Here is a 27,172-nt window from a genome sequence, read left to right on the forward strand (position 1 = left end):
TAACGCCACGTTTCCTGCTGACAAAACTCCTTCCTGCCCGTGATTTCTCAGCGACAAAATTATGACAGATTCGTCACGAAGGTGTCTGGTAATTCTATTGTTGTCACTTCGACAAACGTGATTGAGGCGTAATCAATTTTGGATAGATATAATGAAATCAAAAAATTGGTTTCGGAAAATGTCCCATTGAACACGCAGAGGTCTTGAAGTTCTATTTGGACCCAATTTTCGGAGTTTCTACTGGTGAGAAATTTTACTCTTGAAAGATGTACTACCATAATGGAACTAACAAAAATTCTTGAGGATTATGCCTTTAACATAAAAAAAGGCAAAGGCGAAGACTATAAAGAGTCGTCTGTAAAGTTAATGTGGAATACTACAGCAAAAATGGTACAAGAAAAATATTTTACGGAGTACGGCATAAAAATCGACCCTTTCACAGATATATCTTTCAAATGTGCAAGATTGGCCAAAGATACCAACCGAAGGCAGCTTCAAAGTGTTCAAGAAAGAATAAAACTCAGTTCAAATGCATTATCCACCGTAGAACTATTAAAAATCATCCAAAGCTACGACAAGGAAACCCCCGATGGATTACAAAAAAAGTTTTTTCACCTTTGCTCATTTAAACTTGCTTGGAGAGGCAATGAGGCCGTAAACTGCAAGATTCACTTTTTTCAGAAGGAATTTAATGTTATGGAAGAATTTACGCGCCAAATTAAATACAACAGCATTATTTCCAAAACAAATCAAGCTTCTTCGAAAATTTTCGCATGAAGCTAACGGCTGGTAAGAAATTCATCAAACGAAAATTTATGACCAGTTAGATTATTTTTGAAATTAATGGAAAAAGGGGGACCACAGATTTTATCAGACAGACTCTTCCTTACCTTTCACCCCAGTGAAAGAATGAATCTTGGGTCAAAAACTGTCCACTTGGAATCAACACCGTATCTAAGTGGACAAAAATGTCAACTGAAAAAATTGGAATAGATACAAAAAACCATAAAATAACAAACCGTTCTCATCGATCTTCAGCTGTGTCCGAAAATCTCAGAACAACAAATGAAGCTGGACCTTTGAGTTCCCAAATGATACAATGATACCTTCTTCTTCAAATGCCATCTCCGCGGCGGAGGTCGGCAATCATCATAGCTATATGGACTTTTGAGACGGCTGCTCTGAAAAGTTCATTTGATGTACATCCGTACCACTCTCTCAGGTTGCACAGCCATGACATTCTACGCCTCCCTATGCTTCTCTTTCCTTGGATCTTTCCCTGCATAATCAGTTGGAGCAAGGTGTATTTCTCTCCACATTTAATATGTCCGAGATATTCCAATTTTCTTGTTTTAATTATATTTAAAATTTCTATTTCTTTATTTATCCCTCTCAGAACCTCTTTGTTTGTGACGTGTTCTGTCCACGATAGTTTCAAAATTCTTCTATACACCCACAGCTCGAATGATTCCAGTTTTTTCATTGATGTCGCATTCAAGGTTCAAGATTCCATTCCATAAAATAAAGTCGAAAAAACATAGCACCTCGCCAACCTAACTCTTAGTTCCAATTTTAAATCCCTTGTACATAGCACTCTTCTCATTTTGTTGAAATTTGCTCTAGCCTTTTCTATTCTGATTTTGATCTCCTGAATGTAATAATTTGTGGAGTTAGTCATAATCATTGTTCCCAGATATGCATATTTGTCCACTGGTTCGACGTTGGTTCCGTTTATTAGAAGATTCTCGTTATTTCTTTGAGTTTTCGATATTCTCATAAATTTTGTCTTCTTGACGACCATACTCCGCTATTCTGTCACCAGTCTCTGAAGATGTTCAATATGTCCGGCTAAGATAACAGTGTCGTCCGTATATCTAATGTTGTTAATGGGAACTCCATTTATCTTTATTCAAGCTGTTTCATCCTCAAGAGCGTTTTTTAGGATTTCTTCGGAGTAAGCATTAAAAAAAATTGGCGACAATACGCATCCCTGTCTCACTCCACATCTTATTTTATTTTCTTCTGACAGCTGTTCGTTAACACGTACTTTTGCTTTCTGTTTATAGTATAAATTTGATATGATCCTGAGGTCGTTGTAGTCAATCTTCTTTGATTTCAGGACATTCATTAATTGTTTATGTCGTACTTTATCGAATGCTTTTAGTCAATAAAACATACGTATATATCTTGATTGACGTACAGGCATCTTTGTATCAGTATATTAGGTGAAAAAGTCCTTTGCGAAAACCAAATTGTGTATCATTAACGTCTATGTCCAGTTTGTGATATATTCGGTTATGGATGACTTTTAGTAGTAACTTTAGCACATGAGACATCAAGCTAATGGTGTGGTAATCGCTGCATTCTTTTGCGTTTCTCTTTTTGGGGAGACAAATAAAAATCGACGTTAACCACTCTTTGGGTAATACGCCTGGACTATAAATTTGGTTCAAGAGTGTCACTAAAACATCAATGTGCTTCTCATCTAGAATTTTTAGGATTTCTATAGGAAGCATGTCAGGTCCAGGGCTTTTCCCACTCTTCATTGTTTTTAATGCGTGTAATATTTCTTCTTTTGTAATATATGGACCTATTTCTTTTGACGTAATTTCTATGTGCTGCAGGTCTCCTCTTTCACCATCGAACAATTCGTTGATATATTCTGTTCATCTTTGTCCTTTCTCGTCCGTATGTGTTTTAGTAGTCCCGTGTCTATCAAGAATTGCACGAGTTGGATTTTGTTTTCTTAGTCCTGCCAGTTCTTTAACTTTCTTGTGTAGGTTAAACAGATCATATTCATTCTGAAGGTATTCGATCTCTTTGCATTTCTCTTCAAAGTATTTTTCTTTTGCCTGCTTTATCATCTTCCTGATCCTTGTGGTTTATCTCTCTGTATTTATTGTTGTCTTTGTTTTTAAATTGCCTCCGTTGTTCCATTATATTGAGTATCTCGTCATTCATCCATTCTTCTTTTCTCCTTGCGGAAGTCTTTAGTATTTCTTTACAGGGTTCCAGTAGACAATGTTTTAATCGATCCCAGTACTCGTCAATATCATTGGTGTTTGTGTTAAATTTGCTGCAGTTCACATGCAGTTCATGTTGGAGGCATTCTTTAACTTTAGGTTCTTTAAGTTTTCTTGTGTCTATTGTAAGAATTCTTTGATGTGTTTTAATATTTTGAAGGGTGAGTGTAATCTTGGCGATAAGTGGATTGTGATCTGAGGCCACGTCTGATCCAGGATATGCTTTCACGGCTTTAATAGCATTATCTTTTATTCATCATAATGTAGTCTATCTGGTTCCTGACTACTTTCTCTGATGTATCTGCGGGCGAACGCCATGTATACAATCGTCTGTTTGGTAACTTGAAAAATGTGTTTGTAATAATCAAGTTCTGCTCTTGACAGAATTGTAACAGACGGTCTCCTCTCTCGTTTCGATTTCCCAGACCATAGTTTCCTATACACTTTCCGCTTTGTCCCGTTCCAATCTTTGCATTGAAGATCACCTAGGACTATCGTTTTCGTTATTTTAAGTGCCTCTTTGACATCTCGGTAAAATAATTCCACTTCTTCTTCGTCAGCATTCGCCCTAGGAGCATAAACTTGTATCAAATTTATTTTGGCATGAGATGTCACCAACTTTACTATCATTACCCTTTCTGAGATAGGGAAATAGCATTCCACCGCTCTATTAGATATTTTATTAACTATTACTGCCACGCCGTGTCTGTATTGGTTATTCTCGCTACCAGAATAATATATTGTGGCTTCGTCTGTTGAAAAATAACCTGAGTGGGGCCACCTGGCTTCACTGATACCCAGTACATCGATATTCAACCTGTTCATTTCTTGAATAACGTTATGCATTTTACCAGACTGAAACATGCTCTGAACATTCCAGGTTCCTATTCTCGTGTTAGAAAGTCTTATTTTATTATCTACGTTCTTTTGACAAGGAATTCGCTGATTAACGACCTGAGAGTCATTGTCTTCTTCTCCCCTGCCGGATCTTGGCTTCCGAGTGCCATGATCAGTAACGCCGTTATTAGTTTCTAAAACCATGATGATTGTACTAGGGATATCCATGGGGATCTTTAATGTAGTGGTTTCCCCTTGCCTTCTACATCCTTATGCCGTTGACCAAGATATTTCTCAATCCCAGGACAAAAAGGTGCCCTACCACCTACTAATATAAAGTGTTTGATTGCTTATACCGGCAATCAGTCGGTGAAATTTTCACTATATCTGGCTACCCTCACTTAGTTTAGCCTGCAGACCAATGCAGTTGCCCGGGGTGTGGCACGTGGAGCCATAAGTGAGAGTTAGTTGTCTTATGAGGACCAGTTATCAAGAACCATCTCCCGTCTATGACGCTCGATGTGGTCGTTCCGATAAAAGGTGCTACCTCTATAATACAACCCTACACCCCTCAGGGTCAAAATCAGTCAAAATTTAATTCGCGAAAGTTGCTACGCAACAAACTTTCATACCAGTGGAAAATATTGCCAGTAAAATTTTCTCTCTTATGATATTATATACGAAAAATTCACGCTTATATGTTTGAGATTTGAAGTTTTATTACATGTACTTTTCAGTTATACGCTATAATTTATAATATATGTATTCGAGTCTACATATCCGTAGAATAAATTTACATCGATGTTGGATTATAATGTTTAAAATCGTGAGCATCAATGCTTAAAAATTGTTGTAATAGTTGTGAATTAATATAATCCATTAAATAAATGTCAACAGGAATTATTTATTTATATATTTAATCGTCCTTAAATTTACAGCCATTTTAATAGTGGATTGATTACTATTACATGCAACTTGCTCTCTTACGCTTTTTATTGACTTGTTTAGCATTAACTTGGTATTTTTATGTAAAAAACGTGATTTACTTACAAATAATATTCAAATAATATCCTTTTACTCTTGGTTGCTTTTTTTTATACAAATAAGTGCTAAATCTATTACGCGTCAGAAAGAAGTACATACGATGAGTTTTTTTATTACTTATAACACAATAGAATATTGATACCCAAAGTTATATGAAGTACAAAAAAATCTTTCTACAATGAGAAAATGATTTCTTAATGTTAATAAATAATGCAATAAATAATTTTAATTTAATAATAAAATAATTGTTTGTATTTTGAGAACGATTTCCTAAGTGGAAATTGAAATGTCAATAAACTTATTTTAAACTTCAGTTGTGGCTTATTCCCATCAAAATAGTAATACAATAAAATTGGACCAATAATATATAATAAAGCATTTAATTTTGAAGCTATTAGACAATATTTCTATGAGATTTTTTTGCATAATCACTTTCATGAGATACCCCAACATAAAAACAAGAGATCCATAATATACCATTTCTCTCATAACCTTCGACATATCCAAAGAGAAAGCTTTGCTTTGTTATATATTCTTTCCAGATTTGCATTCCATGTAACCGCTTTTCTAGTATTATTCTTAGATATTTGATCTCTTTCGCTTCTAGAGCGGGCATCTATATGTGTACTAGATTTCGTCTCCTTGTGAAACTAACTACTACTGTTTTACTAGGATTGATAGTTTTTATTGTTACGCCACCTAGGAAGGTGGCGCAACAATAAAATTTCCGTATTTTTCTCTTACTATAATTATTACTAGATCATCTGCATATGCCACACTTCTACCATCTGTACGTTAAGTAGAGACATCAAGTCATGCACTAGAAGTGAATACAGGAGAGGAGAAATACTTACCCACTTTCCCTTGTGGGCTTCTTTTAGCCGTTTTGTCCACAACTGTTTGGTGGTTTTTCTCTTCTTTAAAACTAATAATATCTAATTAAGTCTAATTTTTCATTGGATTCGGGCTTCATCACACACATGTTTACATATCTAAGACTTACCATTTTATCTACTTTTAATATAAGGTTGATTGCAAGATCATAAAGCACATCAAAACAAGAAAGCTGGAATATTTAGGCCACATTACCAGAGGTACGAAATACTTAATATATTAAGGCTCATAATGCAAGGTAAAATCAAGGGTAAAAGATCGATAGGAAGACGAAGGATTTCCTGGCTGAGAAATCTAAGAGAGTGTTATAGTTGCAGCTCAGTAGATCTTTTTATAGCAGCCGCCAATAAGGTACGGATAGCTGTGATGATAGCCAACCGCCGACAGGAGAAGGAACTACAAGAAGAAGAATATAAGGTCCATTCGTGATTATTTATTTTAATGTCTTAAAATTTCGTAGTCAAAAAGGATACTTTAAATATAAAGATTTATAAATATCTTCTTTAAAGTAGTCTTCAAAACAGCAATTGCTACTAAATGGACTAACATCAGTAGACACTGCTTGTTTGACATAATAATCATTTTTGATATTGTTCTGAAGGTTGAAATAATTCAATGGAACGGTTCAAGTATAGTCGTAAAAGAAACAGATGGTAAAAGGAGAAAAATAAAAAAGGGGCTATAATTATGCTAAATGAGACCAATTGTGTCGCAAATTCCTCGGCAGAATGCATTAGGGTCTGGTTACCATATTAAGGGTAAGTCAGTAACATATCGAGACTACATGATTTATGTTAAAAAAAATACATATAAAATCAGAGTTTGGTGTTTATTGAGAGTAAAGTAAATGTAAGACCTAATACTTACCACGTCGGGATAGTATTATGAGGTTTTTTGTGTTTTTTTTTCTCATAATTTACTATGGAATCTCTAACTGAATAATTTTACTGTCATCTGGCATGTGGTTGTCTTTTTAAAGAAGAATCACATGCTGTGATATTTCTGATGCATATTCTGAAGTTAAAGTGGATTTCATGTAATCGAATAACCTATGTTACAATAAAGTCGTCCTAGGAACGCAACTCAGCTATATTGGCAACATCATTTTAAAATCGTCCTCTTTAAAATGTATAATATATGTCTGAATTGATAACATAAATGAGTCAAATAAATTAAAATATTAGAAGAATTTTTCACCATGTAACAAAAACAAAATTTGTTTAATTTATTAGGGTTTTTATTTTGAGAAGGGATTTCCGAAGTTGAAATTGAAACGTCATCAAACTTATTTTAAACTTCAATTGTGGCTTATTCCCATTACAATAGTATTGTATCTTTTTTGTCTTTTAACAGTACTTACTATTCAAAAGCAATTATTTTAAATTTATTGGTAAATTTTACAAATTTAACAAATGATAAATAAATATTGGTCATAATTAAATTTCTTACATAGAATGGCTTAAAATAGATTTGGGGGGACTCAACAATGTAAACTCATTTAGGAAATCTAACAATAGCAATAGTAGAGCAATAGTAATAGTAGTAAATATAACCCAAATACCCTACGGCAGTAAATTTCGAAAGTTCAAGAACAGACATAAATAAATTTACATAATTTGTGACACGACATTTAATGGATCCACAATAATTATTAATTCGTAAATCAAACCTACTTACTGCTGCTTTCACTGAAAAAATGCTTAGAAAGCTCAGTAATATTATAGTAAGCATAACCAAAATTTTGTATTGCTTTTGTTCTAAAAAGCATATTGGAATACTAGCAATATACTAGATCTATTCCCCATCAATTAAAAGCAAATAGTTAACTGTAAGTCATACAATTTTTATTATTTTAAACAGAAATGTACAAGAAATATCATAACTTTTTATTTGTCAAAAACCTATTGTTATTAGTAGAAAATATTATACAGTATGGTGGAAATGAAAGGAATAAATTCATTATTTCGTAAACCTGAGACTTTAAGGAAAAATCCTGAAACCCGTCGATTTTTATTTTTACATAAGCTATTCGTAAGAATACATTTTTGTTTTTGACGTCATCTATGTGAGCGTGATGACGTCATTGCTAAAACTTTTAAATAGAAAGGGGGGTATTTTAATACATCATTTGAAAGGTCTTTTAAATACCTATTCAGCCATATCAATATGTCTGAGTATTTGATGTTTGTAATTGTTTAAAAAAATTATTAAATATTTATTATTACAATAAATATTTATTAAGTATTGATATGATGTATTATTGACACCCAAAAATAAATTTTATAAAGGCCATCACTGGTAATGAAATATCTTTTTTATCTACTTTTTACCTTTTTAAAAAAACTAGTTACCTTATCAATATGAACATTGATAGTTGGACATTCAAACTTATTTATCTTTCTGTCAAGTGATTAATAGTATTATTGTAGTAAACGTATTCAAAAAGTCTTTGTATCTTTGAACATGAAGCTAACTGAAACGCAAAGAATTGCAATTCTCATAATGATTGGTTATGGAGATAGAACACGTACGCAGAACGAAGTATGTGTGTTATTTAATAATAAATACCCCCGTCGAGAACCAATTTCACAATCCACTGTAAGAAAAATTGAGAAAAAATTTAGAGAAACGGGTCATGTTAAAGACCTTCCTAAAGGTAGTAGAAAACCAATATCTGAAAACCAACAAGTAGACGTTCTGTTAGATTTTCAAGATAATCCTCATAACAGTTCACGGCAAGTAGCATTAGATAATGACATGGACCATTCAACAGTTCTTAAACAGCTAAAGAAGGAAAATTGGCATCCCTACAAAGTAAGTTTAGTACAAGAACTTATGGAAGATGATTTTGATAGACGAATTGAATTTTGTGACATTATAATGGAACGAAATAACAGAGATCCGATGTTTTTAAAAAAGATTATTTTCTCTGATGAAGCTACATTTCTACTAAACGGTCATGTCAATCGTCAAACTTATCGGTACTGGGCTACGGAAAATCCACACTGGATGCAAGAGTACCGTACTCAATACCCAGAGAAAATTAATGTTTGGGTGGGAATAATAGATAATAGGTGTATTGAACCATACTTTTTCGAAGAAAACTTAACAGGTCCTCGATATTTATAATTTCTTCAAAATTTCTTGCTTCCAGAACTGAAATGGTTGTTTCCAAACAGAAATGATTTATGGCTACAGCAAGATGGTGCGCCTCCACGCTATGCTGTCTTGGTACGCAACTACTTAAACAACGTCTTTCCAAATCGGTGGATAGGACGAAGAGGAACAATAGAATGGCCGCCTAGGTCACCTGATTTGACTTCTCTTGATTTCTTTTTATGGGGATATTTAAAAAGTAAGGTGTATCAAAATATACCACAAAATATTAATGAACTGAAAGAAAGAATACGTAATGAGGTTCTTCAAATAACTCCGGAAGTTTTAGAGAATGTTAGAGAAGAGTTCGCGGCACGCCTTTCTCATTGTATTTTAGCTGAAGGTAAACAATTTGAGCACTTAATTTAGGTTTCGTTGTATTTATTGAATAATACTTAATAAATATTTATTGTAATAATAAAAATTTAATTATTTTTTTAAACAATTACAAACTTTAATTACTTAGACATATTGATATAGCTGAATAGGTATTTAAAAGACCTTTCAAATGATGTATTACAATACCCCCATTTCTATTCAAAAATTTTAGCAATGACGTCATCACGCTCACATAAATGACGTCAAAAATAAAAATGTATTCTTACGAATAGCTTATTTAAAAATAAAAATCGACGGGTTTCAGGATTTTTCCTTAAAGTCTCCGGTTTACGAAATAACGAATTTATTACTTTCATTTCCACCATACTGTATAACATATTCAAAAAAATTTTTGGTTATAAAATTTTTGACATATATCATTTTCAGATCCGGGAAACCATAAAAAAATCGGCGTCAATCACGGGTTAAAAAAATTTGATTCAGAACAATCCAATCAAATCGTATTTCTACAGAGTCCAGAACAAGTTTCTACAAAAAGTCACATAGTCACCGAATCTAAGTAAAAATTAACAGATTCGGTTGACTCAGTTAACACTCGTTGCCGTTTTGTTGGAATTTGGTCTGGACTTTAACAAAATAAAATTCATTAAAACTAGGTCGATCTAAGTGAGACTTTTATAATTGAATATTTTAAATACGTTATGCATAAGACTTTGATCTGAAAACTTGTCTAGACTAAAACTGGATTCCCAATAATTGCTAAATAAGAAGAGTGACTTTATCAGCTATTTGCAACCATGTGATAAGTGGTTTTTATTTACTATTCGCTGTTTTTTAACCAGATAATTATTAATTTTTTATTTCAATTTTGGGAGTCTTAGTGTTACATAATTATGGAGGCCCTGAGATGTTACGTTTTAAAGCCGGCTCTAATGTAAGTGGAAGAAACGCCACTTTTAATGTAATCAGGCACCATAAATTAAAATTAACTTTTACACAGTAAGTCAAGTTTCGACATGCGTTTTTTCTCAAAATAAAGAAGCAATGCTTCGGGAATTTTTCCGATCTTCCATACGGCCAGTCCAAGCCTGCGTATAGGTATAATGCTTATACCATGCTAATACCAAACTGCACATAATAGTGTTTACAGAACAAGACATTCTCAATCTGTCAAAATATTTTTTAAAATGAAGCTTATATACTGCGTTGTATTACTTTTTTCTACACGAAATAGCTGTTTTTCACATCGATTTACTGCTCTTGATTAATTCGTTTTAATCATCATATATTCTAAGCAGGTTTAAATTAAAAAAATAAAATAAAAATAAATGAAAAATAATTAACAAAATACAGACCTTAAAAATAAAAAGTAAAAAATTAAAAGAATATCTGTCAATCAAAGATTCGATTCGTAACGGTTGTCAAAATTTAAAAGTCATAAATATCATCCAATTAATAATACTATTAAATCATCTCTTTAAATTTTTATGACACTTCTCATTTTAAAGTAATTTCTAATAAATACAATTATTATTTTTAAATTTCCCTTTACGTTTATATAATTTACTAATTAAATTTACTATCAAATTTATTTGTATTTTAATATTAATTTAATATTTCGTCTGTCAAGCAAGTTGTTTAGATATACTAATCATCTATAAAATGTTCAGCCATTAAGTATAAAAAATTATTTTGGCTTTAACCGTTTTTGGATTTCCGAAACCAACCAAATATGTGGATTTGTTTTACTAACCACTATTTGGGCTCCTCTTACGTTGTCATAATTTAATTATAACCGTTTTTTAAATTGCCCAAATATTTAACCAAAGCGTATGTGGTTTTAATTTACTAATTACTGTTTTGGACCTCTTAAATATGCAGCCATAGGGTATGTGGATTTTCTAACTACTGTTTTTGGACCTCCAAAATTTTCACATGTATGGTATGTGGGTTTACTTATCACAGTTCTTGGACACCCGAATTATAAAACCATAGAGTATGTGGTTGATTAATCATTATTTTTTAACCCCCAAAATTTGTAGCCATATGGTATGTGAGTTTACTAATCACTGATTTTGGACCTCAAAAATGTGCAGCTATAGATTATGTAATTTTACTAATCACTGTTTTTTGATTCCCACAATTTTCATCTATACCGTATGTGAGTTTATTAATCACTGTTTTTGGGTCCCCAAAATGTTTATCTATATGGTATTTGGATTTACTAATCACTGTTTTTGTATCCCCAATATTTTCACCCATATGGTCTTTGTGTTTACAATGAGTAAGTGAGGTGGAAATTGATTTTGGGTGGGGCTTGCGACATATCCATTCATGGGAACTAATTTTATCAATTAATATTTGCACCCACGATACCGACGGTAAACAGGGCTATGTTAGAATCTATATTCCTCACAGTACTAGTGCGATCTTTAGGTACAAGAACGGTATTTACTCTTAACACTATATTTCAAAATATACTCTTAAATAACACTTTGATTTCAACTAAGTAAAATAAGATGTTTGTGCCTTTTTATCATATGAGTTCACTTAATAGTGCCTTTTGCCGCTATTAAAATAAAAATTCTGCACATTTTGTTTCAAAGTCGAAACAGACAAAAATGTACATCTTAACTGAAATAATTGACAGTTAGAAATTTTATGTCGATTGGAAAATTTAATCTTTTCAAAAAATTTAGGCGCTTCTTAATAACAATATTTTATAGGGTAAGATGGAGTAAGTGCATATCCGAGGTAAGTGAGTTTGAGCTAAATAAAAATTTTTGTAGCGTGAAGATGGGTATGAAACTTATTTCAAATTTAGCGCCAAATATTAAACGAAACAGCTACATAATGTGAGTGGCAACTCACGATATAGTAGCACACGTGTTACGTTTGAGGTTATACAAAGAGCAGCTAAGGGTCTTGTCTTGTCAATCTCACATCGCTTACTAGATGTTAATTTTTATTATGGTTTTTATTATTATTGGTTAGTATTGCAAAAATTTTAATTGTTTTAATACAATTTATGTTTTTTCGCTATAGTTTGCTATTAATTAAAAGTTGCGCACTTGTCCCAGACATTTATCACATAGGTATGGTCCGAAATTACATCCGAAAGATATATTGCAAAGAGTTTTGTAATATTTAGCATAAGCCCCTAACAGTGCCTTAACGGATATAAGAAATTACAAACTAAAATAACAAATAAAAGCAATTAGAAGAGTTGCGAAGGAATCAGGACCAGGTCAATCTACATATATTCCATTATCAGAACAAAAGCGTCTAGCAGAAGATCTTTGCACAATGGAGCAATGGGGATTCGGATTGTCCCGTAAAGAAGTGTTAGAATTAACCCAAAAGAAGGTCATTAATCTTTTTGTTGTTAAAGATTATTTTAGATTATTGAGGAAAACCATTCAATCTTTGGGGCTTGCTGACAATCCTGAGAGAATCTACAATATAGATAAAGCTGGATTTTTTTGTGACCCCTCTAAAACGAAAGTTGTTAGCATGCAAGGAGTACCATGCATAAGAACCACCAGTGAACTGGGAAGGAAGAAAACTACAGTGGTGATGGCAGCAAGCGCTAGTGGCGAAAAAGTTCTTTGGTTATTTATTTTTAAATTAAAAAATATCTGATAAAAATGATGCCTTCCCTGGTACTGCCTTTGCTACTACTAAAAATGGCTGGATTAAAGCTATTGTATTTTACAACTATTTTCAGCGTACTTTTGTAAAAAAAAAAATGGTGCTGATCAGACTATACTAGTTATCTACGATGGATATTCAACGCACCTCACGGCAGATTTAATCAATCACGCGACATCGACAGAAGTCACCATTCTGAAACTACCGCCGCATACAAGTCACATTCTCCAGCCATTGAATTTGGCGGTGTTTAAAGCTTTAAACCCAATGTGGGACGAAAAACTCGTGAAGTGGCAGCGGCAGTTTGCTGGTCGGAGGGTTCCCAAAAGAGTGTTTTCTAACCTGATTGGGAAAATATGGGCAACAATCAACCCAGGCACTATCAAAAATCGATTTAAGAGGGCAGGTATCTTTTCATTTGATGATAGTTGTACCCGAAAATAGTTCCAAGGCTTCTTTTTAAGGCAATGGCTTCTTTTGGCAGATTTGGGACGTCAGGGATCAGTGCCAAGAGACTTCTCTAGATGTAACAGATGTTGCCACCTTCGAGACAAACTCGTAAGTATCGTATTTTAGCAATATGGACTTTGTAGAATTTTAGTGAGCTACTCTCGTAACATTATGATTTTGTTTTTCAGATTGCCAGTATCTTTCGAGTATCTCCTACTGCAAACCGTAAAAAGCAGAACATCAACTCCAGCAAAAACAGAAGTGAATTACAGCAGGCAGTGAAGTGATCACTGCCGGAGGTAGCAAAGGCACCTTACAAGACTCGAGTCATATCAAATCTTTCTACACGATGACTCTGAAGACAGCGATTTCGTGGGCCAGATTTTGTTAGAAGAAGACGACGACCATGAGGAACTATTTCTTGGTCCTACGCCTGAGTTTTCTGTGGGAGACTGGATTCTGGAGATTTCAAAAGCCAAAGTAGGGAAGAAATGAAATCTGATATATAAGCCACGTGATTAATTTCACTGAAAGTGGTACCCAGAAAGAGTTCCTGACGAAACAAGCAAAGTCCTTTGTTTTTCCTCAGATGGATGACTTATCGCTTATGGCAAAAACAGGATATACTTAAAGTATTGACGTAATGATTTTTAAGTTCCGTGTAACTGGTTTATGAAATGACGTTGGAAATTATCAGTTGTGTCATACTAACTGTGCTTTCAATAATTTTGAAAGCGAGCATAGTGAAAGTTTGAAATGTTTTATTTAAATTCCTTTAGTTTTCTTAATTTATAATTAATTCTTCTTCTTAAAGTGCCCTCTCCTCAATGGAGGTTGGCTACTACAATTTTAAAATCTTCTCTATCTTCAGCTGTTCTTATTAGCTGTTCAAAATTTAGCCCTGTCCATTGTCGGATGTTTCTGAGCCACGATAGTCTTTTCCTTCCTAGGCCTCTCTTTCCCTCGATTTTTCCTTTCACTATAAGTTGGGCATATTGGTACTTATTATTTCTCAGTATGTGGCCTAGGTATGATGTTTTTCTAACTTTTACTGTGTTAAAAAGTTCTCTTTCCTTGCCTATTCTATGCAGCACTTCTTCGTTTGAGGTATGCGATGTCCATGAAATTTTGAGCATTCTCCGGTAGATCCACATTTCAAAGGCCTCCAATTTATTTACGGTTGATGTTTTTAGGGTCCACGTTTCAACTGCATATAGAAGAGTCGACCAGACGTAGCATTTTGATAAACGTAGTCGAATTTCGAGTTTTATTCGAGAATCACAAAGCAGTTTTTTTATTTAATATTATTATATAATTATAATTAATACTATCATTAAAAAAACACCATATTCTTTCCTTTACTTAAATTACGTAATGTCTATGGAGATAAGGATTATAACAAGTCAATAGCACTGCAAAAGCATTGGTGGTTATTGCAGATAGTTATCCACACATTGCTTTTCGTCTAAGTGATATTTAACCAATTGAAATTTTTCTATTTTTGATATTTTGTCTTATCCATATATGTATTGATAAATTTTTTGATTATATAATTTCCCACGCTTTTGCTCATACATTTGCGTCTCAGTTTAGATAATTGGTATAGAGATGGAAAGGATTGTTGGCGTTAAGCAAGTTTTTAAAAATCAGTATGGTATTTTTAAATTCATATATATTAAAGATAAGTATTTTATTTTTTAATGCAATATTTTTTGTATTTTAATTATAATTTGTATTCAAGAACAGTAATATGACTTACGTACAATTGCAGGAAGAATATCCACTGGTTTCTTTTGGCTTAAATTTGAAATGCATGAGGAGATTCTATTATTTTTAAATCGGTATTGACTTACAGGAACTCCTAGGGTTTCCTATCGCTAATAGAGGTCCCTATGGAAACCGCGAAAAAATTTTGGTAATAGCTGAATTTGTCCTCAATATTGCAACATCGTTGATAGAACAATTCTACAACAATTCGGCAAGCTCTACTACAGCGAATCAAATGAACCGAGACTTTTCTGCAATGCAGTCGAAAGAGCAAGAATACCGTCTGTGTATTTAAAAGAGGGTATAGTCAAATCGTCGAACGTGCATAAGAATCGTTGGCCGTACGCATGTCGAACGTGAAATTAAATAAATAAATATAATAATATTCTGTAAATTTAAGATGGATAGTTGCTTATAGCTGACAGTTTGTCAGTCTGAAAGTCTCTTGAAAGTCTAACAAAAAGCTAGATCAGCAATCAACTACTGCTCTCTCATCGATCCCTGATTTGAGTAGAACACAGGGTGATGATATTAAAAGTTATAGTGAGGTAGCTTCTCGCCAGAATAAAAATAATATAAAAATAGATAAGCAGGGTGAAAAAAAAAGAAAAGAAACGAATATATGACACTAACTTTTTGCAAATAGGTTTTATTACACCGGGAAAGAGTCAGAACCTAAACCGCTTAGTGTAATTTGTAATGAAGTCCTGGCAACAGCAGTTTAAAACCATCGCTTCTTCGTCAATACCTTGAGATCAGACATCCGGCTAATGATAAACCTATTGAATATTTTAAAGGGAAACTGAAAGATACTAAATGTGTAGTGTTTCTTCTTTTTTATTGGTTTTCAATAACTATAGTAAAATGGTTATTGAAAAATAATTTCGAGTTAGTTACAAAATCGCAAAATATGGACAAGATCATACAGTGGCAGAAAATTTAATCGGACCTTGTCTTTAGACACTACAATATCTAAAGACCAGGTCTTGAAGACAAAAAATACCTCGTGACCTTATCAAACAGCACAGTCTCATGGAAAATTAACGACTTGGCGAACAATGTTGAAAGTGAACTTTAAAAAAAAATAACGTACATACATAATCGTTCCTCTTCTACCACTACATGTCAAGGAAGATGATTCTAGCTTTTAAAGAATTCCAGGTCAACTATGTTCACTGTTCAAACCGCCACAAAGCTGTTCTGAGGGACACAACGGCGATCTTTTGGACTTGGGCCAATAAATCTAGCATGGGGGATAGTAAGATCAAAAAGAATTAAGAATATTAACGTAGGAACTAAAATGAAAATAGTCAGAATTTGGTACATAATGAAAAGAAAAAAATAAAGGCCGTTACTTTATCTTTTTTGACAGACAAGGAAACTCGATATTTTACATATGAGAAGATTGGTTCAAGAAACATTAAAAAATGACAAATCTGCTAAATCTCTATTTAAAACCAAAATCCATATATAGTCAAAAATAAACGAGAAACAAACACACTTACCTTGTATGGTCGCTTTACACTCCTGTACTATTTTGTTTTATTTCTCCAATGAAAGAAATATTATGAGAAATTAAACAATACCAATTTATTAGCAAGCTTGGTTACATCTTACAAACAAATGTTTATTTTAAATTAATACCTGTTTACATCTTTATCTAATTTTAGATATTAACTAGCGGACCAACTCGACATCGAGTTTTTTAAATGAAATTTTTATTTTGCGAGAAAAATATACAATATATACAATGACCGGAAGTAAAAATATTTTTATAAATAACTCAAAAACTATAAATGATAATTTCGTGAACTTACATTTTTGAACTCTACGTTGAATTCTCTATTGATTTGACTAATAAAAACGAAACCGGAAGTTGACCTCAAAACCGGAGTGCAATTTTTAGTTCATCAAATGTCGACATGGATATCATTTAGCAGTTAATTTTGCATGCTGATCACGAATCCGGTGTCAGATTTGCTCTATCTTGACGTTTTATGCGCGTTTCGGGTCACTTTCGGTGTCGGATCGCAACCGAAAGTACATATTTAGATTCGTCTCGATGAGACCTTTCGATCCATATATACATTGTGGGGTCTAAAACTTTAACTTTAATTTTAACTTCCGGTCATCTCAAAACCGGAATTGAATTTTTGTACCAAAAGTATATCTTGACAATCTCATACGTAATACTAATAATATTCCGAAAAAATATTTTAATTATCTAATATGGTTTTTGAATAAAGTGGTGGACAAGAAAAGGGCTTAGCGTTTTAGTATATAAGATTTCTGTCAATGATCTGGTAAAACTATTAAAAATATTTATATTAAGAATAATCTCAAAAAAAAAAAATCTATTAAAAAAAAATAACATTGAAATTTACTTTGGTCATTTTCATAACGAGATATGCAGTGATGAGAATTTTCACTTCTTATAATCTACATACAAGTTTTATGTTTCACATAAAAAAACAAAGGTTATTTAGAACTAGTAACAAAATTTGGGACATACCATATAGAAAAACGAAGCGCTGCTCTGCACTATGAAAAAAAATTCAATCTTCACCGACTGAACTTCATTCACCATCAGAAAATATTCAGCATTGTGTTTAAATCTGCTCTGGCAGGTTATATTAAAGTTAAAAATTTACAGATATTCTGATTTTTCTGCATACTTATTTAGCTGACATTATCAAACATATCTAATAATCCTATTCCCAGCCGTTGCCAGCAACATACAAATGCCACGATTTCCAAAACCACCTTATTCTCTGGACCCCAGACCAGAAGTGACGCGATCTAAAAAATTTATTCTCAACGAGAATGAATAGAAATTCTCTAAGCGGATTTTTATTTATTCTTCTGCGTGGATCGCTGGTCCATTTCGGTATGCTTCCAAATTCTTATTCAACAATTGTCATTGTGGTATTTTTGTTATTTTGCTATGGAGGATATTATGAAACATTTGCAGGGAACGGTTAATACGTTGGGGAAGAACAGATTTTGATAAATCTGGTGACTTATCGAATAAACCAAGGAAACCTTTTACTTTCAACGCTAATCGAACATATATAAAAAAAAACGGGTATTTTAGAAAGAAGAATTTATGCTGTACAAAAAGTAAGTTTTTCGGCTATTGGATTGCAACCAGCAAAGAAAGAAACAAATGATAGAAAACTGTCTATATCGCGAGAAAAAACCGACTACAAAAGAACAAGAAGTGCTATACGTAGAAAAATCTACGGATTTTTTTTTGAAAAACCATATCTTCTACGTTGTCTACTGTTATAGCTACAGTAAATGAGGATGAGGATTTACCAAATTTTTCAAGAACAACACTGTATAGATTAATGAAGGATATGGAATTTGTGTTTGCAAAAAGCAGTAGGAAGTCAATTTTGATAGAAAAATCCGAGATTATATCATGGCGCCATCAATATTTTTGTCAAATTCATAGGGACAACATAGTTTATATTGACGAATCGTGGGTAAATATCAGACACAGCGTTAGTAGTATGTGAGTGGACTTCTTCTTCTTCAGGTGCCATCTCCGCGACGGAGGTTGGCAATCATCATGGCTATTCTGATCTTAGATGCTGCTGCTCTGAATAGTTCAATTGATGTGCATCCGTACCATTCCCTCAAGTTACGCAACCATGAGATTCTTCTTCTTCCTACACTTCTCTTGCCCTGGATTTTCCCTTGTATAATCAATTGAAGTAGGTTGTATCTCTCATTACGCATAACATGCCCAAGGTATTGCAGCTTTCGTGTCTTGATGGTTTCCAATACTTCCATTCTTTTGTTGATTCTTCTCATAACTTCGTTGTTTGTTACATGCTCGGTCCATGATATCTTCAAGATTCTTCTATACACCCACATTTCAAATGCTTCCAACTTTTTAGCAGTCGACGCGTTAAGTGTCCATGCTTCTATCCCATAAAGCAGAGTCGAGAAAATATAGCACCTTGCCAGCCTAACTCTCAAGTCCAATTTTAGTTCTCTTGCACAAAGTACTTTTCTCATTTTATTGAAGTTTGTACGTGCTTTCTCTATTCGAACTTTGATTTCTTTGGAGTAATCGTTTGTGTGATTAATTATTGTGCCAAGATAGTGGTAGTTTTCAACTTGTTCTAAAGCACTACCGTTAATTGTCAGGCTTTCACCATTATTTTGGGTTTTTGATATCCTCATAAATTTGGTTTTCTTGGTGTTTATTGATAATCCATATTCCTCTCCATACTCAACTATCTTGTTCATTAGCTTTTGGAGGTCTCGGAGGTTGTCTGTTATAATGATAGTATCGTCCGCATATCTAATGTTGTTAATTGGTGTTCCATTGACCTTGATTCCTGCTGTTTCTCCCTCAAGAGCTCTTTTCATAATTTCTTCAGAGTATGCATTGAATAGTAGTGGTGACAATACACACCCTTGTCGCACCCCTCTTTTAACTTCGAACTCTTCTGATGTGTGTTCATTAATGCGTACGTGTGTCTGCTGTTTATAATATAGATTTGTTATAATTCGAAGGTCATTGTGTTGTATTTGTTTTGCTTTGAGGATGTCCATTAGCTCTTTGTGGCGGACTTTGTCGAAAGCTTTGTTGTAGTCTATGAAACAGACGTGCATATCTTGGTTCACATCCAAGCATCTCTGGATTAGTACGTTTAATGCAAATAGAGCTTCACGGGTACCTACGCCATTACGGAATCCAAATTGAGTTTCTTCAATATCCATATCAAGTGTTTTGTAAATGCGTTTATGAATGATCTTTAAAAACAATTTAAGTGTGTGAGACATCAGGCTTATGGTACGGTGGTCGGTGCATTCTCTAGCATTTTTCTTTTTTGGGAGACAAATGAATGTTGAGGTCAACCATTCGTTGGGTATGTCACCTGATTGATAAATTTTATTAAAAAGCTTTAAGAGGACATCAATGTACTCATTTTCTATTATTTTAAGGATATCAATAGGCAGTTGAGTTTTGCAGACGATCAAGTAGTGATTGCACAAGACCAAGACGACCTCAGCTACATGATGAAGAAACTACAAGAAGAATATACCAAGTCTGGCCTAGATATTAACCTCGCGAAAACAGAGTACCTATCTACAAGTGAAGAAGACATAGAAGATCTACAGATTGATGACAACGTAACAATCAAAGGAAAGGATAAATTCAAATACCTGGGGTTTATAATCACGAAAAAGGCAACAACAGAGGAAGAAATTACACAAAGATTAGGACAAACAAGAACAGCAATCCGACAACTTAACTCAGTATGGTGGGATAGACACCTAAATATGAAGACAAAAACGCAGATTTATAAAACATTAGTGCGAAGTATTATGACATATGGGGCCGAAAATTGGATCATAAACAAGAAAAATAGCAGTAAGATAATAGCAACAGAGATGGAATGCCTGCGAAGATGCTGCAGAGTAACAAGAATGGATAGGAGAAGTAATGACGAAATAAAGCAAAGAACATCAATAGAAACAGACATACTAACATATATAGAACAAAAAAGACTAAAGTGGTATGGACATGTAAGAAGAGCTAGCGACAGCAGATAAAAAGAATAACTGAATGGAGCCCCATAGGAAGGAGGAAAAGAGGACGACCCCGAAAATCCTGGAGGAACGAAGTAGACGACGCCATGAGTAAGAGAGGACTAAACGATGGAGAATGGAACAACAGAGAGAGATGGAAACGGTTGAGCGAGGGAAGGCAGTGAATACTGTAGAATCCCTAAATATATATATATATACAATAGGCAGTTGATCTGGCCCCGGGCTTTTTCCATTTCTGGTGTTCTTTAGTGCATACATTATTTCCTCCTTTGTAATTTCTGCACCTGTTTCTCTGTCCTCAAAAGACAAGTCTTGTGGGTTTCCTCTTTCGTCGTCGAAGAGCTCTTTCATATACTCTTCCCATCGTTTTAGTTTTTCGTCAGTCGTTATCATAGTATTTCCATTTTTATCTAAAAGAGTTGTATTGTGGTTTCTTTTTTGCAGTCCTGCCATTTCTTTAACCTTTTTATGTATGTTGAATAGGTCGTATTTGTTCTGAAGATCCTCTATTTTTTTACATTTTTCCTCATAGTAAGTTTGTTTTGTCTCTCTTATCTTTTTCTGATTTTGTTGTTAATGATTTTGTAATTGTGACTGTCTTTGTTCTTGGCTTGTCTTCGTTGTTCCATCATGCCGAGTATCTCGTCGGTCATCCAATTGTTTTTCTTTCGTGTCGGTTCTTTTAATATCTCTTTGCATGGAGCGAGGAGGCAGTTTTTTAGTGTTTCCCATTGTTCGTTTATCTCGTAAGGGTTAGTATCTAATTTGTCAATGTTTTCGTATATTTTCTGTTGAAGTTTGATTTTTATGTCAACTTCTTTCAGTTTTCTAACATCTAATTTTGGAGTTCTTTGTGGTTTTCTTATACGTTTAAGCTTAAGCGTGACATTAGCGATTAGTGGGTTATGGTCTGATGCGACATCTGCTCCTGGATATGTTTTAACTGATTTGATGGTGTTACGATATCTCTCTTTAATTATTATATAGTCGATTTGGTTTCTTACAACTTTTTCCGGTTTATCTGCTGATGAGCGCCATGTATATAACCGTCTCATTGGTAATTTAAAGAACGTGTTTGTGATTATTAGACTTTGTTCTTGGCAGAATTGTATTAGACGATCGCCTCTATCGTTACGTTCCCCTAGTCCTTAGTATTACTGTTCCAGCTCTTCCTTTGCCGACTTTTGCATTGAAATCGCCCATTACTACCGTGATTTCCCTGTTCTTTGTCATTTTCAGTGTGTGAGTGGACAGTACTGTAAAATTACACCGGGACGCATTTATTTGAGGTTTGACAACACGATTGAGAGCCTCCACTGCTTGTGGATTTGTCGGCAGAGCTGATTACCCTTTTTTGTCAAAAAAGGACACCGTAGATTACCACGATGAAATGGATGGATTACCACTGTTTTTTAAAATTGTTTTAAGACCGAACTTCTACCAAATCTACACGAAAAAACGTTTGTAGTAATGGACAATGCTTCCTATGATTCAAGGAAATTGGAAAAAACTCCCAATACTGTCAAAATATTTATATTTTAAGGAAGATTATATGAAATATGGATTGTTACAGGTGGTAAATACTAAAGTCACAGTATGACGGTTATGTTATCGATTATATTGCAAAACAGCACAATATTAAATTGTTACGACTACCTCAATATTATATTGAGAGGATTGAGAGGACTAAAGATATTTAGTCAGCAAAAAGTCCAACTTTAAAGAGGCTAAAGTGAGTAACTTAATCCGTTAAGGTTATAATCAAGCTATTTCAGAAATGTGGAACAACTACGTGAATCACGTGATTAAAGTGAAACAAAGTATATGGAAAATCAATATTTTACTGAACGAAATAGAACCAATTGTAATTCCCATTAACATTGGTTGCAGTGATGACAGTATTAAGAGTGGTGAGAATAATCACAAAGAACATGACCTGTAAAAAATATTTTTAATTGACTGTAGCATATGTAAGTAATTTAAATTATATTTATAATTTGGTTTTCGCGCATTGGCGTTATTTTTAAGATGTTTTATGTAGATATGTTCGTAATTACATACATATACACAGATTTACAATTCTTCCTTATTTTCTATAATTAGGTCCACAATAAATTATTTTTCATGGGTACCGTTATCATTATATTTTACAGTACCGTTATAGTTTTATTGTTCTTAAGCCAACTTTATATTCTAACAATTTACTATTAAATCTAATTTAATATTAAATTTAACAGGTGTTTAAAATATTCAAGTACTGCTGATGAGCTTAACAACTGTTGTTCTTTTGTGCTGAAAAAAGCTACTTATGTCTTAATAAATTAAAATAACTAAACTCTAATCACAAAGTCAGTATTTGCGGTCGTAAAAATAAAATGTATAATGTTTACCAAAGTATTTTCAGAAAATTTATCCAAAGGGTCTTACAAAAGTAGTGTTCTTATATTTAATTGTATTGTACTTAATCGGAGTTATTCCAGGGTCAAAAACCGAAGTCCTACAGGATAGAATAATTCTGATGCCAATCTATCCAAATAGAACCCAATTTTTTAAGACCTTTTGGATAAATTTAATTAAAATAATTTGATAGCCACTATACGTTCATTTTTTCAATAAAAAATTTTGTCTGCGAATAATAATATCTACATTTCTTTTTAATTTCAGGTTGTTCTTCTACAAATTACCAGGAAACCTATCAGTTAGCTATCATGCCAGAACAAAGTGACTATGACTCTGATAATAGTCTTCGCGATGAAACATATGCTCCTGAAAACTTATTAGGCTTAACATCCTCAGCGTCCGAAGGTGCATTAGAAGTGACACATACTGTTATTGATGAATCACAGGATTTGTTGCCAGAAAATATTGAGCATTCGGAAACAAACATTAATAAAAGGAAGCGAAGGGGATGTAACCTTCGAAAAACTATACAACAAAAACGAAATAAGGGTTTAGAATATACAACAAAGACAGGTAAAACTATAACTGCGAGAAAAGTAATTGCTTTAATAGGTAGCTGTCGTAAAAAATGTTTAGATCGGATTTCTTTGGAAAATCAACAAACACTTTTTGATGAAGTATGGGCGATTGGAGATTATAACAAACGCAGTGCTTATTTATCTTCCCTTATCTTAGACGTTCTAAAAAAATCTCAACGAATTAGCGTAAAAACTGGTGATCCAAAAAACGGAGTATAAATCATAAGTACCACTTTAAAATCGACGGCCAGTTAGTTGAAGTGTGCACAGGTTGTTTTATTAAAACTTTTGAAGTATCCAATAAATGTATTGAAAGTATCATTACAAAGCAATTAAAATGTGTATCAGGTATCTTGGGTCCAGATAAAAGAGGAAGTAATGTTCCGCCCAATAGAATTGGAGACCATGCAGTTCAGCTTATTAAAGATCATATAAATTCTTACCCATTATACGAGTCACATTATAGCAGAAGACATACCACCAAAAAGTATTTACCATCAGGTCTGTCAATATCAGTTATCTATAATTCTCTCGCAGGGGAAAGTCTGATGATCTTTTACTACCAAAAAAATGCTATGGTACTAGACTTGATATCAGCCAAGAAAAAAAAATGAGATCTCGTTAGCATACTTTATCTTATTGAAACCGATAGCCATGATTTTTTTAAAACTTTGCTTTCCAATGCCAATTCTAAGAATGAGGATCCTGACTTAGAGGAATACGAAGATACTTAATTATAAATAATTGGAATACAAATCTTCTGATATTTGATTTTAACTTTGAAATTAATTTGTGCAAAATGTTTAGTTATTCAAGAATTAAAGTTTTCAAATATTAAATTTATGGATTACTTTATAGTTTATTCGTCTTCCGGGTTTGGACCGTGTCATTTGTGAGTGACGCAAAAGTGGGTTCATCTCGACGTTTCGCTACAATTGTATGTAGCTTCTTCAGGAGAACAAAAAAAAAAAGAAAAAGAAAACAAAAGATAGGAAGATGGGTAGTTAGCAACGGTAACTCAGTTACTCAACGCAACCAGAGGCAAATACCAACTACCAAGATGGGCAATTGGTCACAGTAACTCAACTACTTAACGCAGCCAGAGGTGAAAACCAAATGCCAGGACAGGGATTCACGTCCAACAGCTCAGAACACTAACGCGTCGAGAGGCGGGGAGTGAATCCTCTCCCCGCCTCTCGACGCGTTAGTGTTCTGAGCTGTTGGACGTGAATCCCTGTCCTGGCATTTGGTTTTCACCTCTGGCTGCGTTATGTAGTTGAGTTACTGTGACCAATTGCCCATCTTGGTAGTTGGTATTCGCCTCTGGTTGCGTTGAGTAACTGAGTTACCGTTGCTAACTACCCATCTTCCTATCTTTTGTTTTCTTTTTTTTTTGTTCTCCTGAAGAAGCTACATACAATTGTAGCGAAACGTCGAGATGAACCCACTTTTGGGTCACTCACAAATGACACGGTCCAAACCCGGAAGACGAATAAACTATAATTCTGACTCTGGCCGTGGAAGCCTACGATTTCATTTTATGGATTACTTATTTTGTTTGTACCTAGATAGCCTATATTGTAATTATTTGCTCAAAATAAACATATAAAAATAGTGAGTTAACCCTTAATAGGTAATTGTATCCTATGAGATACAGTGATATCTAAAAATTTTTACGAGAACTTCATTAAATTTGCGGCAAATCGAGCATTGTGTACTGTGAGATCCACAAGCAGACTAACGTATTATACGGTATGGTAACGGGTAGCGGGTGAGGAAATCCATTATTTGTCGACAAAATGGAGACGGTAAGTTTTGTAAAGCAATAAAAGACCTTCTACTCATTGTTTTTCTTTATTTAAGAAGTTAGAAGCAGTGAAAATACTTTAGAAAATCCTAGTACATTTCTATTTTATAGTTATAATTTGTATAAAGTACCAACAACTTGTTTACACTTGTTTGTATCTCTCAACATACAACGCCCATAAAAATGTACGGGAAATCCAAATCTTATCTAGCTTTTTTTCAGCTTCCTACGGTTCCATGTGGCAGTTTTTATAGAAAAAACAGAGGTTCTCAAATTGTAGGACTACCTCCTGAAGATGCGTACGTTTCAGATGTTGGATCATCTAGTGATGAGGAAATAGACGACAGTGATCTGGGCCCTAATTTTGAACCAGAAAGTTTACTTCCACACCTACCTACCGAAACAATCGAGCAACATCAAAATGAAGATGATGAATATGACACGGATGATGAGATACCATTATCCATTAGAATTTCAAATGTGAAGGAAAGTAACCAAAAAAATAGAAAAAAAAGTTGGGAGCAACTACAATTGGGTGAAAGAAAACTTTCAACGCAACAAAATCCCCATTGAAAGTGAGTATGAAGCTCCACCTAATGTACTTACACCTTTGCAATATTTTCAAATGTTTTGGGATGATTCTATTATGCAATATATTGAAGAACAAACAAATCTCTACTCTACTTTTACAACCGGGACATAAATCAATACTTCTCCATCTGAAATTAAAACATTTATAGGAATATAAATTTTAATGGGTATAATAAGAATGCCATCATTCGAAGACTACTGGTCAATCAACACACGCTACAGTATTATAGCAGATGTGATACCCATAAAAAGATTTAAAAAACTACGTAGACTAATACACTTCCAAGATAACAGTGTAGATGCCAACCAAGATCGTTTATTCAAAATCAGGTACTTTTTGAAAAGAATTCGATCAAACTGTAATAAAATTAAAGGAGAAAATCAGTATTCTATTGATGAAATTATGATTAGTTACAAAGGAACCAAAGCGGGAAATCTTCGCCAATACTTGCCGAAAAAACCTAGAAAGCGGGGTTTCAAAATGATTGTAAGGGCAGGAGTTTCTGGAATAGTTTACGACTTTTTTATTTACACGGGATCCTCTACATTCGATCATATGTTTTTTTCTGAAAAAGAATCCCTGGGTTCAGGCGGCAAAGTAGTTGTTCAACTGTGTAAAACAATTCCTCATCCTTTGGAAAGTATTGTATATTTTGATAACTGGTTCTGTTCATTAGAACTGATCACGCTGTTGAAAAATTAACATGGAATAGACAGTCTGGGAACCATAAGAAGTAACCGATTACGTAATTGCACTTTGGAGTCTGATAAAATTCTGTTAAAAAAAGGTAGAGGATCCGTTGACTACAAAGTTGATAATAAAGAAGGAATAGCTGTAGTAAAATGGGCAGACACCAAATGCGTCACCTTGGCTAGTTCATATATATCCCATAGCCCTATTTTCCAAATAAAGAGATACTGTAAAAATGAGAAAAAAAAAGTTGACGTTAGTTGTTCTCAAATATATATATATATATATATATATATATATATATATATATATATATATATATATATATATATATATATATATAAGCGGGGATCCTACAGCTTCTGCCGCTTCC

Source organism: Diabrotica undecimpunctata, chromosome 2 (genome assembly GCF_040954645.1).
Source record: "Diabrotica undecimpunctata isolate CICGRU chromosome 2, icDiaUnde3, whole genome shotgun sequence".
Classification (NCBI taxonomy): Eukaryota; Metazoa; Arthropoda; class Insecta; order Coleoptera; family Chrysomelidae; genus Diabrotica; species Diabrotica undecimpunctata.